The 17017-nt window shown below is 42.5% G+C and overlaps 1 non-coding gene and 1 pseudogene across 1 annotated transcript; both read right to left on the bottom strand.

Annotated features, from left to right (window-relative positions):
• Positions 1 to 14180: 14180 nt before the first annotated feature.
• LOC148099637 (U2 spliceosomal RNA) lies at positions 14181 to 14360 on the bottom strand (annotated as a pseudogene).
• A 1150-nt stretch (positions 14361 to 15510) lies between these two features.
• LOC148099636 (U5 spliceosomal RNA) lies at positions 15511 to 15622 on the bottom strand. Its single transcript, XR_015720519.1, has one exon. It is a non-coding gene; the product is annotated as a U5 spliceosomal RNA (small nuclear RNA).
• Between the last annotated feature and the right edge of the window lie 1395 nt (positions 15623 to 17017).

Genomic DNA, 17017 nt, shown 5'->3' with positions numbered 1-17017 from the left:
ACCTTCGCCAAGGCACCGCGGCTACGCCTCCCACCTCGGCTCCACGGAGGCTACCGCGCCAGAGGCTCAGCTGTTTACCCCGGCCGCTTCCTCTTCCCGGAGAAAGCGGTGCACACGCCGCCATAATATGGACTATTTTCAACAACTCCCGGTAGTGAGTTCCACTAACTGTTTTCCACATCCGTCATCTGATTGTTCTCATAAAACACATAACAGATCCACCACCGATCCATGGGGAGTTTCCCTCCTGGAGGATGTAGACTGGGAAGATTTTTTCTGCGCTGCTCCCACAAAGACTGTAAATCGTGGTGGCAGAAAAGACAGACCAAACCCTGATAAACCTGCCAGTAGCACACACCTGGTCACCATTTCCACACCCGTCACTCAGCCATTCCCCACCAGCACGGCAGCCCAGATCTGGCCTTCCTCTTCAGCCATTTCACCTCCTCAGATGTCTAGGGCCCGGCCTACACCCACACCGGTGCCAGCTCCCAGGAGGAAGGCAGCTGCGACGCAGTCTACCTCCACATCCGCTCTTGTTTCCCGGGTGGGGGTGACTGGTGCCCAGCCGCCTCCCGTGCCTGTCCCAGCGCCCAGGCTGAGGGCAGCCTCAACCCAGCCTGACCTCCCTGGAGGCTTGGAAGAGCTAACCGGTTCACCTACTACTTCACCTCTTCATCCACCTCCTGATCCAACCTTTCACGCCCTCGCGCTGTCACTGGTTAGGCTAGCTGAGGTGTCCCCTGCACAGGCACCAGCCTTATTAGCCCAGGCTGCAATCTTATCCCCCTCGGTAACTCTGTCATTAGCTCAGCCATCAGCATCGCCAACCTCTGTTCATCCCTTAGCTTCCCCACTCCAGTTAGTTCCCTCACCTGCTGTTCAGCTTCCACTCCAGTCAGTTCCCTCACCTGCTGTTCAGCTTCCGCTCCAGTCAGTTCACTCACCTGCTCTTCAGCCTTCACTCCAGTCTCCTCCTGTCCTCCAGTCCCCTGTAGTCCAGTCTCCTCCTGTGCTCCAGTCCCCTGTAGTCCGGTCTCCTCCTGTGCTCCAGTCCCCTGTAGTCCGGTCTCCTCCTGTGCTCCAGTCCCCTGTAGTCCGGTCTCCTCCTGTGCTCCAGTCCCCCGTAGTCCGGTCTCCTCCTGTGCTCCAGTCCCCCGTAGTCCAGTCCCCTCCTGTCCTCCAGTCCCCCGTAGTCCAGTCTCCTCCCGTCCTCCAGTCTGTCCAGTCTCCTCCCGTCCTCCAGTCTGTCCAGTCTCCTCCCGTCCTCCAGTCTGTCCAGTCCCCTCCCGTCCTCCAGTCTGTCCAGTCTGTAGTCCAGTCAGTCCAGTCGTCTCCTGTCCAGTCAGTCCAGTCGTCTCCCGTCCAGTCAGTCCAGTCGCCTCCCGTCCAGTCAATACTTGCCTACATGAACCACCAAGTCATCATCCAATTTCACCTGTGATCTTGTATCACCATTACTCTCTGAGCTTTGTGTTGGTTCTTCTGTCACCTGATAAATAGGACATACATGACAATAAGAATAAAATGTGTAGCTGCTTTAGTGTTTCTGTCAGTTTGTGCAGATCTTGACTCATCAGTAATGTTTGTAGGCTGAGTGCATTTTTAAAACAATTTGTGCAAACTGCACTACAAGGTGGAATATTTGCAAAATCATGACTACCTCATGATATATTGTCTCAAAAATTAACCCTATGAATATGTCAGTACCATTAGGATGAAATTATTGTGTCACCAACATTTTAACATTAGACATATAATTTTAACAGCTTCTATAAACTAATATCCTGGCTTGCTCGAGGCTGCTGTTTTCTCTGACAGTTTCATGTATGTAAAATGTCCACTCTTGAGTGTCTCACCTCCCACTACCCACCGAGATGCCCGCATGAACAACTCCATTGCCATGATAAATACCAGAGGGGAAATCGTGCAGCCTGCCATAACTCCATTGCCCAGGTGCTGCCAGGCTGTGGTGGTGTTCTCAGCTGTCACACAAAACTGTAAATCCTTAAAGTAGGTCTTGACCAGTCCTGTGATGTGGTTTGGTACGCTGAAATAGTTGAAGGCCATCCACAAGATCTTGTGCGAAACTGATCCAAAGGCATTGGCAAGGTCTAAAAAGACCACGTGAAGGTCTCTTTGTTCTTTCTTGGCAGTTTGAATCTGCTGCCAGATGAAGCTGGCATGCTTCAGACATCCCGAGAAGTCCCGGATGCCGGCCTTCTGCACTGATGTGTCAATATAGTTGTTTCTTTGCAGGAAAGTAGATAGTCTTTGGGCCAAGACACAGAAGAAGATCTTTCCCTCTACGTTCAGCAGGCTGATCTAGCGAAACTGGCTGATGGATGAGGAGTTCTTCTCCTTAGGGATCAGAATACCTCCTGCTCTTCGCCAAACCTTTACAATCACTCCTTTCTGCCACGCTACCTTCATCAGCTTCCACAGGTATTAAATCTAGAGGTGCTATTAACATGTTTAGTTATAATTTAAGACGCTGCTCCTCTTGGTGGAAAAGGTGCTTTCTCTTTCCTCCTCGTATAAAAAAGATTTTTAATGTTAGTTTTAATTCAAAATTCATGGTTAAAAAGAGGGCGGGGTTAACCTTGGCCTCTGTGTCTCTCTGTGTGTCTGTGTTTATGTATGTTGTAAGTTCTTGTGTCTTGCTTCCCTCCTCATGTTTCCTGTCTTATCGTGAAGGTCTATAGCTGTGCCCCAATTCAGGTGCCTCACTGTATGCGGCCTTCGCGGACTACGTGGGGCGGGAACTCCGAAGAACCAGAAGGGCGGAAGTGTGAGGCTTGTGAAATGGGACGTCTAGCCTCCGTCGCGCTGCTCAGGTTGCCTAGCAACCATGATACTAACCACTGGAAATGTTTCACACAGAATTGTTTGACAGAAGGAGAAAAAATGTTTTTTGTTTGTTTGTTGTTTTATGAGATGCTTTGATTTGTTGAGTATCTGAGGCTGAGACCACAGGACTGTAAAAACATGATTGTTGGGCTTCATTTCTGTACTGAACAGTCATTTAAGATTAGTTAGTAAATAACAATCAGCTAATGTTGTTCATTAGCTTCCCCCCTTTCTCACCGTCTCTTCTCCCCTCTGGTTTTCTTTCTCTCCCTCTCTTTCTTTCATTCTTTCTCCCTGTCCTATCCCCCAGTCATGTCTGTCCCGTTTGTAGCAACCGAAAATAAAATAAATACATAATTATAATAAAGGTCAATAAAATGGACCAATATGGCAAGGCCATGATGATCCACTTGGTAAAATAAATCCGCTTGGCATCTTTCTTGGCCTTAAGACAACAATTCTGAAGGTTAAAGATCCAAATGGGACAAAAAAAAAAATGTTGTTCATGAGACTAAAATCATAACACTTTGGTAATGTAAACACAATATGGCCATTATTATATTTATTATTATATTAATTATGATTCAATACAGCAGTGAGTTCAACTTGTTGCTGCCTTTCATAGTGTGTAACTTGAAGGCCCTGAGTACTTTCTCCCACACTGAAAACACTGGATGATAAAATTATTTGAACATTACCTAATAAGACTGATTCAGGACAGACAGTTTGTGATGTTAAACTTTTCTAGCAGTCCTTCACAAACAGGGAACAGTCTGTCTATTCTCTCCATCTGTCAGCTGCTGCTGGCTCTTCCTCCTCCTCTTCCTCACACACTGCTGAGTTTGTCCTGGTGGATCATCAGGGGTGCAAAGCCTCACAGATGATGTGCAGCAGTGGGTCCCTCAGTCTGTCCTCACTCTGGACACTTGCAGTCGTCACACATGGAAATCAAATGTGTGATAAGCTGCAGGATTCAAACACAAGTGTAACTTATAAATACATGTTCATACTTTTATTCCACAATCAGAGAGAAAGAAACAGAGAGAGAGAGAGTGCAGGACAGACAGACAGGTGACAGTCTCAGGTGTATACACTGCTACAAACAGGAGGATTTAGTGTTTGTGTTATTACGAGTGCTAAACAAGAAGAGTTCCCAGATGGTACAGTGGACACATGTGTGACTCCTGTGATTAAAGCATCTTTCTTTCAGCTTAACGAGTGAACCGTCTGTTATGAAACGGCTGTGTGCAGGCAGGAAAAGGACCCAAAGTGGAGACTCCGGAGACAAACGTGAACTCAAACAGCTTTAATGCTGAACTCAAAGTAACAAACTTCCAAAATACAAACAATAAACGCAGGCAGGCAGAACACACAGCATGAATGAGGGTAGGTAAGGGAGATCGCGACACAGATCAAAGAGAACACAGGGCTAATATACACAGCAATCAGGGATTGAGAGACAGGAGGGAAACACAGCTGGGACAAATCAGGGCTGTCGAGACAAAGGAAGCAAAACCAGACGCTTTAACATGAGACACAGACTTTTAAAGTAAAACAGGAAACATAACACAGAGACATAAACCACAAGACAGAACTCTAACAAAGAAACCAAAGACTAGAAATGATAAATAATATCAAAATCAATTTCAATAATATAATAAACTCAAAACTCTGGGTCAACAACCCAGGCACCCTAACCGTCAGCTCGTTCAAACACACGTCAAAGTCCGTTTGGCTCGACACCACCGAACAGAGGCAGCAATATAACATAGCTAACATTAACAGTGCAGTGAATCCTGCTTGTGCCGTGATATTCAGGACTGCAAACTGAGCAGCATCACTGACTTTCAGCTTGTTGTGTTTGTGGATATATGACTGACTTTAATTATCCATCAAATCATCACATTCTCTGTAAGATTAAGGTCGACTATTAAACAGCGTATATTTTAAAGTAAAGGCTTTAAAACCAAGTTAGTACAAACATCACTAATGTCACATAACTTTGCCGACATGTGGCCAACAGTAATGTTTTAATGTTCTTCATTATTAAACATTCACACATAAATAACTGACATAATAAACATACTGACATAATTTAAAGGATAACTCTTCAGCCGCCCGCCGTTTTTTTCTGACAAAAATATCCACACCCAACGCCGCGCTATGTATTGTGGAATAGGTTGGGTCACAAAGTCTTACGCCGGACACAGCCTTCAAATTTGGGGAAATGAACTGTGCATTGGAGTACACTTCGAATTGGGACACCCTTCGTTGCATCACTGTGACGTAATCGGGCTACAAATGTAAGTATACGTAAGTATAGTGTCGCATTCCCCTGTGTGCCTCTTCGTATGTTTAGTTTTTATATGTCCCAGTAAAGTTTTGCATTATTCCCCTTTCAGCAAATAAAGCTGTATTTTTAAGCTTCCTGTCTCTGCGAGTCTGCATTTTGTGTTCTTTCTTGCCTGCATTACAGCTGTCTATGACATTAATATCATATCTATAAAGTGCAAACAAGATACTTACTCCAGTGTATAAACTTCACCTTAGACATGCATTCAAAAACACAATCATGACTGTTTCTAAAACTGCTGCTGTTAGACATTTACATGAGGCAGATATATACTGATCGAGTATATATCTCGAGGGGCGATCGTGGCTCAAGAGTTGGGAGTTTGCCTTGTAACCGGAAAGTTGCCGGTTCGAGCCCCGGCTCCGACAGGCTTGGTGGTTGTGTCCTTGGACAAGACACTTCACCCGTTGCCTACTGGTGGTGGTCAGAGGGGCCAGTGGCACCAGTGTCTGGCAGCCATCACCACTGTGTGAATGGGTGGATGACTGAATGTGTAAAGCGCTTTGGGGTCCTTAGGGACTAGTAAAGCGCTACACAAATACAGGCCATTTACTACTGATTTGAGAAGTGTGGATGCTCCGCAATCTGTTTTCATGTTAAAGTTGTTTTTTCTTTGACTTTATAATCTGATACTCTCTCTCACACACATGTTGCGTGTGGGAAAGTGTTTTGTACACTTTCCCACACGCAGTTCTTTATTATCTCTGAAAACATGTTTTGACATTTTAGCCTTTTTCCTGAAAGGGTAAAGCGCTTTCTTTAAAAATAAATTATAGTTTTAGCAACTTGTGTTTATATTTAGTACTTCCCTTGGCTGCTCCACTGCTCTTCCCGTCAGAAGGGTTTCCCTTCTGTGTTAAACTTACCACCTGTGAATCCACCTATGACATAGATACTTTAGGTTCAGTGAATGCTTAAATTGCACTGATTAGAATATACTGGACATTCAAAACTAAGATTCAGCGCACTGTGTTAGAGGCTGGGATTTGATGAATTCGTCATATATACAACCTTTGATCATCATTTATGTCCAGCTGAGAATGAATCTGTGCACTCACATATTAAATGAACTGAAATCAGTAGTGTGATCTCCAGTCTTGATATAAGCAATGGGAGAACTGACAGCTGTTATTTTAATCAGCCTGTCTCAGTTGTTTTAACTCTAAGTATCACAAAGTAATGTGGTAACATCTGGACTGACGAGTTTACTGTCAGCATTTTAATCGCTAGTTTAAAGGCTGTAGGTTGCAGCCGTTGCTCTAACACTGTATAAATGTAACAGGCCTCAGTGCTGGTTCTACTAGTCTGAGCTGCTTCCAGCTTTATTTGTGAAGAGCACAGCAGCTTACAAAACACGTAGCTAGCTCGTACAGCTGCGACGTAAAACCTTCATAAACTAAGATGACCTTGAAATAATGGGGTTATGTGCGGTGATGCTAGCGTTAGCCATGTTAGCACGTTACCTTCACAGGTGGTCAGACTGCGAAAACAGGCACTCAGTCAGAGGTTGGGCTCTCCGTTTCGCTGCAGGGTCCCTTCATTCTTCACATATCCGTGTCGAGCCGAGTGTAAATCCCGAGGCCGAACGGCCTTTGTACAAGCACACAGGCTTCTTAGCAAGGCGAAGCTATGAGCTAGAAAAATCCAGGCAGAAAGCCTGTGTCTGTCCAACCAATCAGAGAGCTCCTTACATCCCACAGTGTGGCTAATTTGAATAGCCACGAGGAAGTTGTTAATCGAAGAGCTAATCCAGCAGCTAATCCCAGAGCGAACAGGAAAGGGAAATGGATTTTGAAATGAGTTTCTTAAATTGGAATTCAAAAATAAATTTACAAATGCAGAATTTATTCTACAATTCATTATTTAAGCACAGAATTCTTTATTTCGATGCGCGTGGCTCTCGCGGTCCTCCATAGCAAAAATGAGTCCAGTATTATAGAATGAAACCAAAAACACCCGCCGCTGCCTTTTGACGGTGCAAAACGTTTCGTCGATATTTTTGTGTTTGTTGGGGAGAAGACTTACAAACATACTGTACAGCACTTCAGAGTCACACTGCTAGTGATCAAAGATTTATGTAAAATTGACAAGCTGAACACATTTTGTACTGTACAGGAGACACGGCACCAGATTGATTTGACTATGGTCTACAGCCAATCAGGATACAGAACACAATGCGTTGTTAAACCCCCCCCCCCCCCCTCCAAAAGAAACATGCAAAATTGCACACAAAAAAATCAGCGAAAGGTAAACGGCATTATAGCGAGGGACTACTGTACACGAAGACAGGACAGAGACAATACGAAGTGGATTGTGCAGTAGGTATTAAATACCAGGTTCAAGTTATGGTTGGGATATTGTAGACAAGACAGGACACGGTGTGGCTGCTGCGACCTAGCGCCCCGCCATCTTTCTGTCTTTTTTGTGAAAAAAACTATTAATAGTTTAGAAAGGACTTTTACATATTCATAAATATTCATGGCTGTGTGGTAAAGCTGACATAATCTCACTTGTAATGGTTCAGATTGGACACTGTGACTGGCTGGTTCTGTGCTCCAGGCCACATGTTTGATACCCCTGGACCCATGCAACGAAGTATAAAAAAAACCGTGTCCACACTTTGGCCTGTGAAGAGTGAAAGCAGATATACGGCGTGATATCGAGCCAAATGCTTCAAAGTGTTCCTTGATGATGTGATAAAGAAGTGGCGTTCCTCCTCCAACCACAAACAGGAAGCTCATGAAGCGAGCAGTGTCAGTGCTTGTAAGACACTCACCACGAGACCTCTGAGCAGGATGGCTGCAGTCGCACAGCTCTGCTTCTCCCTGCTGTTCACTCTCATCAGCAACATTCATGCAGAAGAATTTATCGCCATAAAAGAAGAAGGAGGCTCTTTACAGTTCAAGCTCCCAGATCAAAACAGCTTCTGCATCACCTCCAGACGTGTTGGTGAAGATACTCTGGTCTTGTGGAACATCTCTGACCCCTGGAACAGAAACTTCACAGTACATGAAGACCTGACAGGACGACTCTCATTTCCTGAGACATTTCATGGTTCTCCTTCATTTACTCTCAACAGCCTGACCCACTCAGACTCTGGACTGTACCAAGATGTGTGCTGGACTCAGGGCAGCGTGACATATGAGAGAAACATCAGCCTGACTGTGTGCAAGACAGTAAGGTGGGAAGAAGATATCACAAGTCTTGAAGACACTGTAGACGTACAATGTAAAGGAGCAGGTGAGAATCTGACGGTGCGTTGGATCAGACATGACAGTAAGCGGCAACAAGCCGGGCAGAGTATTTTTGAAGACAGAACAATTTTGAAGGTGAATAAAGTCCAAGAAAGTTTTCTGGAGGTGAAAAACACATCACTTCTTCATGTCTTCAATGAACAACAAACTGTTTACACCTGCCTGGTGATGAACCAACAGCAGTGTGTGAGCACTTACTCTGTACCTTTGACCAAACAAATAAAGGAACGTTATGCTTCAGAGGGAGACACAGCTGTGCTGGAGTGTCCCTTCATGGACCCCATTCATGACCAGCCCCCAGTTTGGATGAAGAAAGCAGGTTTCAGGTCCCTTCCTATTGATCAAGTAATTGGTCGAAACTTCTCGCTGGTACTTCCATCACTAATGTTAAAAGATTCAGGTAAATACTACTGTGTAGGTGAAACAGTAAAACGTATGTACAGGCTTGTGGTGTGCCCTAAACTTGGTCCACCTGCAGTAAAGGTTTTCTCAGAGGGAGATGAAGTCACAATGAGACGCTCTGATGATTGGAAAAATAGTACTGAAAATAGTGTGGTCTTTATGTTCATTAAGTTGATCCAAACAGAAGTTAAAATTGTGTTCTGCAATGACAATAGAATCACTTGTTCCTCTGGCAGCCTGATAATCTCTAATGTCTCACTGGAAGATGCAGGAGAGTATGTGTGTACAGTTTTGAATTTAGAGTTTGAGTGTGTGTCAGCAGAAACATTTGTTCTGATCTACAGAGAGCCCTTTGGGGTTTACTCGACCTTCTACAGAGTCAGGTGGATACTGCTCAGCAGTCTGCAGGTAATGCTTTGTGTTGTTGTGGTCTGTGTGACACAGAAAACCAGGAGAGGAGTGCGGCTTTCAGCTCAGACACACACTTAATATGCTTATAATAATAATAATAATAATAATAATAATAATAATAATAATAATAATACATAGAAGTGAAGAAATCAAAACAAAAACAAACAAAAATATTATTGTAGATATGAATCTGTGACCTGACTGGACGGTTCAGTCTCTTATATGATTATATATTTTAAACATTTTGACTTTTTCTATCTTTCGACTTAATTCTTGTTTATTTCTGCTCATATTTTATTTCAGTTATAATGATTATGTGCTTTTTTGTTTTATGTGATTTGATGTTTATCCATATCTCATTCATGTATCTCTCAGAGTATCATTTTGAATATTCTTCTGTTTCTATCAGTGATCAGTTCGATCTATAATAAATGTTAGAAACCAGTTGTAAATGTATTCATTCTTCACTCTGATGTGAATCATTATCATCTCTCTTGGAAAATGTATTTTGTTATTGTGTTTAAGAGCAGATTCATTACAGCACCATGTTTATCTGCACTATATTGTTTTTATTGTTGTGAATAAACATGATTGTCTGATACAGCAAACACTTCATAATATGGACGTTACTGCTTTGATTGTGTTTTTATATTCTCCATTTTTGTTAGGAATCATTTCTGAAATAAAAATATCTAAATCTAATTTAACAGGCTGAACATTGATGCTTTTCTGTCAATGACTCCATGATGATTTTAAATTTTAATAAACACACAATCCTCATATTTCAGTGCAGGATGTAGAGCAGAGTATATCAGTCAACTGGATCAGAGCTCATCAGCATTTTGAACTTAATATGCAGCCAACACACTTTAACATGTAGAGTGAAACATATCATGGAAAAATGGAAGACGAGAGAAGCTGCACATGGTTATCATTTATTATTTTTATTACTCGATTTTTGTTGGTGGTCGAGTTTAAAGTTTAGTTTTTTTTAAAAAATATTTCATTTTAATGAATTAAAATTTTTTTAATGGAAAACTATGAATTTAAAAAGTCATGATATTAACAGCATGATGATGAACTGCCATTACGATTATTACAGTTAATATTATTACTATTATTGCGTAGCACGTAGTATTCAATAATGTAATTTTATTTGATGAACATTAAAACTAAAATTTACAATTTTACAAATAAACATTAATATGATGAGAAACATTAAGTGACAATGTGTGGTCCCGCTGCTCTGCACAGCGTCCAAGCAGGGGTTTCTTTTATTTACAACAGTGGTCCCCAACCCCCGGGCCACGGACTGGCACCGGTCCGTAAACCATTTGGAACCAGACCACGAGAGTTGAGGTCGGGTGTGGAATTGATGCTCTTCAGGGGTTTTGAATAACTCTTCTTTTTTTGGCAGCAGTACTGGTTTTATTTTGTTGTATTTATCCTCGACACCTTAAAGGCTGGTCCATGAGAATATTGCATACATAAACCGGTCCATTGCACAAAAAAGGTTGGGGACGCTGATTTACAGGACTGACGGGACTCCAGGAAACACAATCATAGTCAGTGTTAGAGCAGACAGTGCTCATCAGCAGACCCGGGCCATCTTTCCATCATCTGGATTCACTTACCCTAACGTTTGTAATCAGGATAAACTGTCACACAGAGTTTGTTATCAGCTCTCTAACCTTGGGTCTTCCCTGCACACTTATATGAAAGGGGCAAGATTGAGAAAAAGATGTCTACTACGCTTACAAAATTATGAACATGGTAATAAATCCGGTCAATTTCTAGCAAACTAGCTAAAAATAAACAAAGAAAAAACAGCTGTATGTGCTGTTCAGGATTCATCTGGGAACACAGTATATGACCCGAAACAAATAAACAACATTTTCAGGGATTTCTATAAAAGATTGTGTTCACCACAAATAAACCCGTCTAAAAAGTAAATTGATCAGTTTTTGGACAACATAACTCTTCCAAAATTATTAGACACTCAAGTAATGGCACTGGATTCACCACTGACATCAGGTGAACTCCAGGAAGCCCTGATAAGCATGCCCAATAATAAGGCTCCAGGTCCAGACGGCTTTCCTGCAGAATTCTACAAAGAATTCTGGACGATTCTAGCATCAGTTTTTTACAGAACGTTGTTGGAAATCAAAGAAAAGGGAAGACTTCCATCAAATATGAATTCTGCAAACATTAATCTCCTGCTAAAACCAGGCAAAGACCCTGTATATCCCTCAAGCTATCATCCAATATCCCTTATAAATGTAGACCTTAAAATAATCTGCAAACCTCTCTCAAAGAGACTGGAGAAAATAACGCCCCTCTTAATTCATCCTGACCAAACTGGTTTCATAAAAACAGCACAAGAGAAGGAGGATTTAGTGTTTGTGTTATTACGAGTGCTAAGCAAGAAGAGTTCCCAGATGGTACAGTGGACACATGTGTGACTCCTGTGATTAAAGCATCTTTCTTTCAGCTTAACGAGTGAACCGTCTGTTATGAAACGGCTGTGTGCAGGCAGGAAAAGGACCCAAAGTGCAGACTCCGGAGACAAACGTGAACTCAAACAGCTTTAAAGCTGAACTAAAAGTAACAAACTTCCAAAATACAAACAATAAACGCAGGCAGGCAGAGCACACAGCATGAATGAGGGTAGATAAGGGAAATCGCGACACAGATCAAAGAGAACACAGGGCTAATATACACAGCAATCAGGGATTGAGAGACAGGAGGGAAACACAGCTGGGACAAATCAGGGCTGTCGAGACAAAGGAAGCAAAACCAGACGCATTAACATGAGACACAGACTTTTAAAGTAAAACAGGAAACATAACACAGAGACATAAACCATAAGACAGAACTCTAACAAAGAAACCAAAGACTAGAAATGATAAATAATATCAAAATCAATTTCAATAATATAATAAACTCAAAACTCCGGGTCAACAACCCAGGCACCCTAACCGTCAGCTCGTTCAAACACACGTTAAAGTCCGTTTGGCTCGACACCACCGAACAGAGGCAGCAATATAACATAGCTAACATTAACAGTGCAGTGAATCCTGCTTGTGCCGTGATATTCAGGACTGCAAACCGAGCAGCATCACTGACTTTGAGCTTGTTGTGTTTGTGGATATATGACTGACTTTAATTATCCATCAAATCATCACATTCTCTGTAAGATTAAGGTCGACTATTAACCCTAGAACAGTATCGCTGGGTGATTTTCACCCGAGCAAATGTATTTATATAATTTTCAATATGTTGCGTTTGTCTGAGTGTGGTGGGTCCCTGGGTAGCTTTAGCATTGTCTTTGACGTCTTTGAAGGCGTGGGTGTTTCCCTACCCCAAATCCCGCTTTTTCCTACAGGCTCAACATATTTACTGTCCCTCTTCAACTACAGCTGTCACCCTGTTGCAGGTTTAGTGTCTTTGGCATCCCAGCTAGTGAGTAACATATAGGTAAGGTTTGTTTAACTTGGCAATTGTTAGCTGATTAGATTTCTTTTTCTTTCTTTCTTTTTTATCTAAAAGCTATGTTATGTAGCTAGCTGTGGCATGACCTTAGTGGGAACAATAAAAGCAAACAAAAGGGAGATCCCACAAGTGATGAAAGTTAAAGAAAATCATGCGCCAGGCTCCAGTGCATTTCTCTTTACCAAAGAACTAACCTTGGTGTCCTTCCTCCCTGACAAAACTTCAAAAAAGAAGGTTGTACTGCTCCTGTCATCCATGCATACACAACCAAGCATAGGACCCACTCGTAAGCCTGAAGTGATTGAATTTTACAACAAAACAAAGGGAGGTGTCGATACTTTTGACCAGATGTGCGCTCACTATGGTTGTGGAAAAAAAAAAACAATAGATGGCCCCTTTGCGTGTTCTATGGCATGATCAGTGCTGGTGTGATAAACTCATGGATCATTCACAATGAGAATGCAATGAAGAGAGGTGAAAACCAAATGCAGAGGAGGCCTTATATGCAGGCTTTGACATTGGCACTCATCAAACCATGGGCAGAGCAGAGGCTCCCCTCTTCAAATCTGTCACGTCAACTCAGAGTCCTGATCTGTAGCGTGCTCGACATCCCTACCCCTGGTACTCTTGAAGGTGAGGCAGGACCAGTGGCAGCAGAAAACAGTGGTCCCTTAGTGAGGTGTGCTGACTGCCCCACAGGTTTGGACAGGAAGACGCGATAGAGGTGCCATGTCTGCCGTCGACTGTCCACGCCATTACTACCCTGTGTGTACTGACTGCATGTAAGGAATAGGTAAGTAAGAGTGGTCCTGGAATTTGCATGTTATCCTTATTTAGTGCAGTGGTTATGAATAAATATCAACAAGCGGTGATTTCCAAGGGAATTCATATGGTAAAAAAATAGATATTTTAGTCAACTGATCATTTTTACCCACTCAAAAAATGCCATTTTTTGTTTCTCTCTTCTGCAGCTGTTCGCATGTCAAGGAGACTGTGCCTTCACCAAGGAAGACTCAAATATCCCAGGAATGGGTGGACCAAAGACCAAGTTTCCAGCATCAATATATTTTTGTTTAGGATTTGTTTTGTTCTCCAACTGCTAATTTTCCAGAAATTTTGGAGCATTTTTTAGGGTCCCCCCATGAAACGTTTTTTCCATTTTGTTAGATATGGCACAGCTGAAAATAAAAGAAAACCACTCTAATTTGTCATGTGTTGTCATATATTTTATATATTTTGATGACAGGTACTTTTTGTTGGGTATATCATATTGGGTAAAAATCACCCGGCGTTAGTGATGCTGTTATTATTTTTAGCAATAGTGTTCTAGGGTTAAACAGCGTATATTTTAAAGTAAAGGCTTTAAAACCAAGTTAACGCTGAAAGTACAAACATCACTAATGTCACATAACTTTGCCGACATGTGGCCAACAGTAATGTTTTAATGTCCTTCATTATTAAACATTCGCACATAAATAAGTGACATAATATTCAGTACTTACTTTTAATACGTTACCCCCGAATCGGGGGCGTATCAGATATTAAACTGATAAGAACAGATACTACACTTGATCTTAGCCAAAAGGCCGAGAAGCGATGGCCTCCTGCAGGTTCCTGGCTGAGCCGCCTTCTCGGGCAGTGTTGGGAAGGTTACTTTTAAAATGTACTCCATTACAGATTACAGAATACATGTCCTAAAATGTATTCTTTAACGTATTCCGTTACATTACTCAATGAGAGTAACGTATTCTGAATACTTTGGATTACTTAATATATTATCATGCTGTTTACAACTACATGAATGTACTATTGCTGTGATTTATTACTGTTACTGAAGGTCCGCGGCTCCGAACCGTAGTAAAGGGACCTCTGGCTAATACGGTGCGTTCCGTGTAGGGCTCGTAGCTGAAAACTGGCTTTACTTTGTTGTCTGGGTCAACTTTGCTAGCGAGAGACAGAGAGAGGCGTTGAAAGGCTGCTCCAACGGAACTTATTGTTTTTGGAGGAAAACACGAACACGTTGTACAGTCGAGTCTTAATAGCTTACTTACAACTGGGCTCGTCAGGCACTCTTCTTGGCTGCAGTGGTTATTATTATATTTACATGCTTCCAGCTCCCGTTTTTGCTCGATGACAGCTCGTACTTTTCCTTTTTCTCCCTCCCTCGCTCACAGACACATAACGGGTATGGCAGTCCATTCTCCCTGCAGCACGGACTACACTGCCTATGATGCTACATGCTTTAGAGCTATACCGGTAGCATTCTGCCTATTAGCTTAGCACAAAAACAACAAAAAGGCCTCTCTCACCCAGGAAACACGCAGAGAGAGAGCGTCACCCTGTAACCATGGCAACCGTAACGCTGCCACTTGGAACTTCAGAACGTAGCTGTCAAACAAAACCCAAACAAGCCTGACCCGCCACAATATGAAACAGGGAAGTACCGCCGTGTAATCCATTTATTTCAACAAAGTAACTGTATTCTAAATACCACCTTTTTAAACAATAACTGTAACGGAATACAGTTACTCATATTTTAGATTTTAAATACGTAACGGCGGTACATGTATTCCGTTACTCCCCAACACTGCTCTCGGGACACTTGTCGCTTGCGACGGTGCGCTCTTTCACTTGGCTCACAGGGAGGGCTCCGCTTCAAATCTCCGCCCACCCACAGTAGCTCAGAGGCCTGCGGAGCTCCCTGGAACTGCGCGCTTTCTTCTGTTTCTTCTTTTGAACAACGAGGAGAGGGCCCAGCCAGACCCTGCCAAAAATAGGTGCAACTCCTTAGCCTCACTCTCCACAGAAGTCTTTAGTAAAAGGCGAAAGACTTGTACGTTTTGAAGAGAAGCCAGAGCGTGTGTTTCTTTGGCCTCGCAGGAAGCCGCAGTGACTCCTCTAGTGATGGGTCGTTCGCGAACGAAATGGCTCTTAGAGCCGGCTCTTTGAAGTGAACGACGCGAGCCGGCTCCTTATTGGAAACCGCCAGGTTTTTTTTTTTTCTTTCTCTCACCCTCTCTCTCGCCCTTTTTTCCGCTAAACTCCGCATGCGCGGCCTGTACTTTGCGCTGGGCAGAGGGGGGAGGGGCGTTAGTTACACTAGCAGTAGCACAGGACCAGAGCCAGAGAGAAAGAGAGCGAGGGACAACAACGTCACATTAGAAAGGTATAGTAATCATCCGCTATTTTCAGTTGCAGATGATAAAGGATTCAGAAATCATGCAGGCCCATATGACAGAGAATGTGCATCTTCTTTTTGTTTTAATATTTTAATTTATATTTAATTGTGTTGTGGTTTGCAGTGTTTTGTGTTGTTTCACGTTAAATTTGTTTGAAAGGAAAAAGCTGAAAATTTAAATAGTTAAAAGTTTAAAATGTAAATAGTTGTTTTTTGTATTATATGATTTATTTATTACATTTTATGTGGAGTGAATAAATGGACCTTAAAGACAAAGCACGTGAAAACTCCAAAACGCGTAAAAACTCCAAAACACGTAAAAACTCCAAAACACGTAAAAACTCAGAAGCACGTACAAACTCCAAAACACGTACAAAAGACAACAGAAGTGCTCCAGGTTTCTAGGGCGCAGTGTTGAGCTTTTGTTACCTAGGGGCTACACAAGCCAGGAAGTATCAACAACCGGATTTGGTGTGTGTAAGTAACAGGTAAATGAACTTTTTTTTTTAAATTATTTGAATAAATATGAGTGCTTGTCTATAAATACACAAACAATACACAGGTGTTTTCAATTGTGTAATTTAAGTGATCTGGATCTGTTTTGGAAGTTCAGTAAATGCTAGAAATGTGTTTTGGAGTTTGTACGTGCTTTTTGGAGTTTGTATATGCTTTAGAGTTTGTACGTGCTTTGTCTCTAGGGGCCATATATAAACATATATAAATAAAACCATTTTTTTTACATTAGTAATTCCTTTTCTGCATAATTTTATATTATTGTTAATGATTAAATAATTAAAGCAACAAAACAACCTGAAGAGCCGGTTCGGAGCCGAAAGAGCCGGATCCCTAAAAAGAGCCGGAAATCCCATCACTAGACTCCTCGTCCCGGCTTCCGGCGTCACGGTAGGCCCTGTTTGCTTGGCTGAAGGGGCAGATCTCAGGCCCCGCCTGCTCTGCTCCAGAGTTCGACTTTGACAGGAGAGGGGTGACTGGAGAGGAGCACGTTCGCGGCTTCAGGCTGCTTTCTGGCTCTTGGCTTGGCAGACCTTACTTTGTTTGGCTTTCTTGCTTTTGCGC

This window comes from Neolamprologus brichardi, chromosome 14, assembly GCF_056152115.1.
Source record: "Neolamprologus brichardi isolate AB-2024 chromosome 14, ASM5615211v1, whole genome shotgun sequence".
Taxonomy (NCBI): Eukaryota; Metazoa; Chordata; class Actinopteri; order Cichliformes; family Cichlidae; genus Neolamprologus; species Neolamprologus brichardi.
This window is presented reverse-complemented; position numbering and strand designations above follow the sequence as displayed.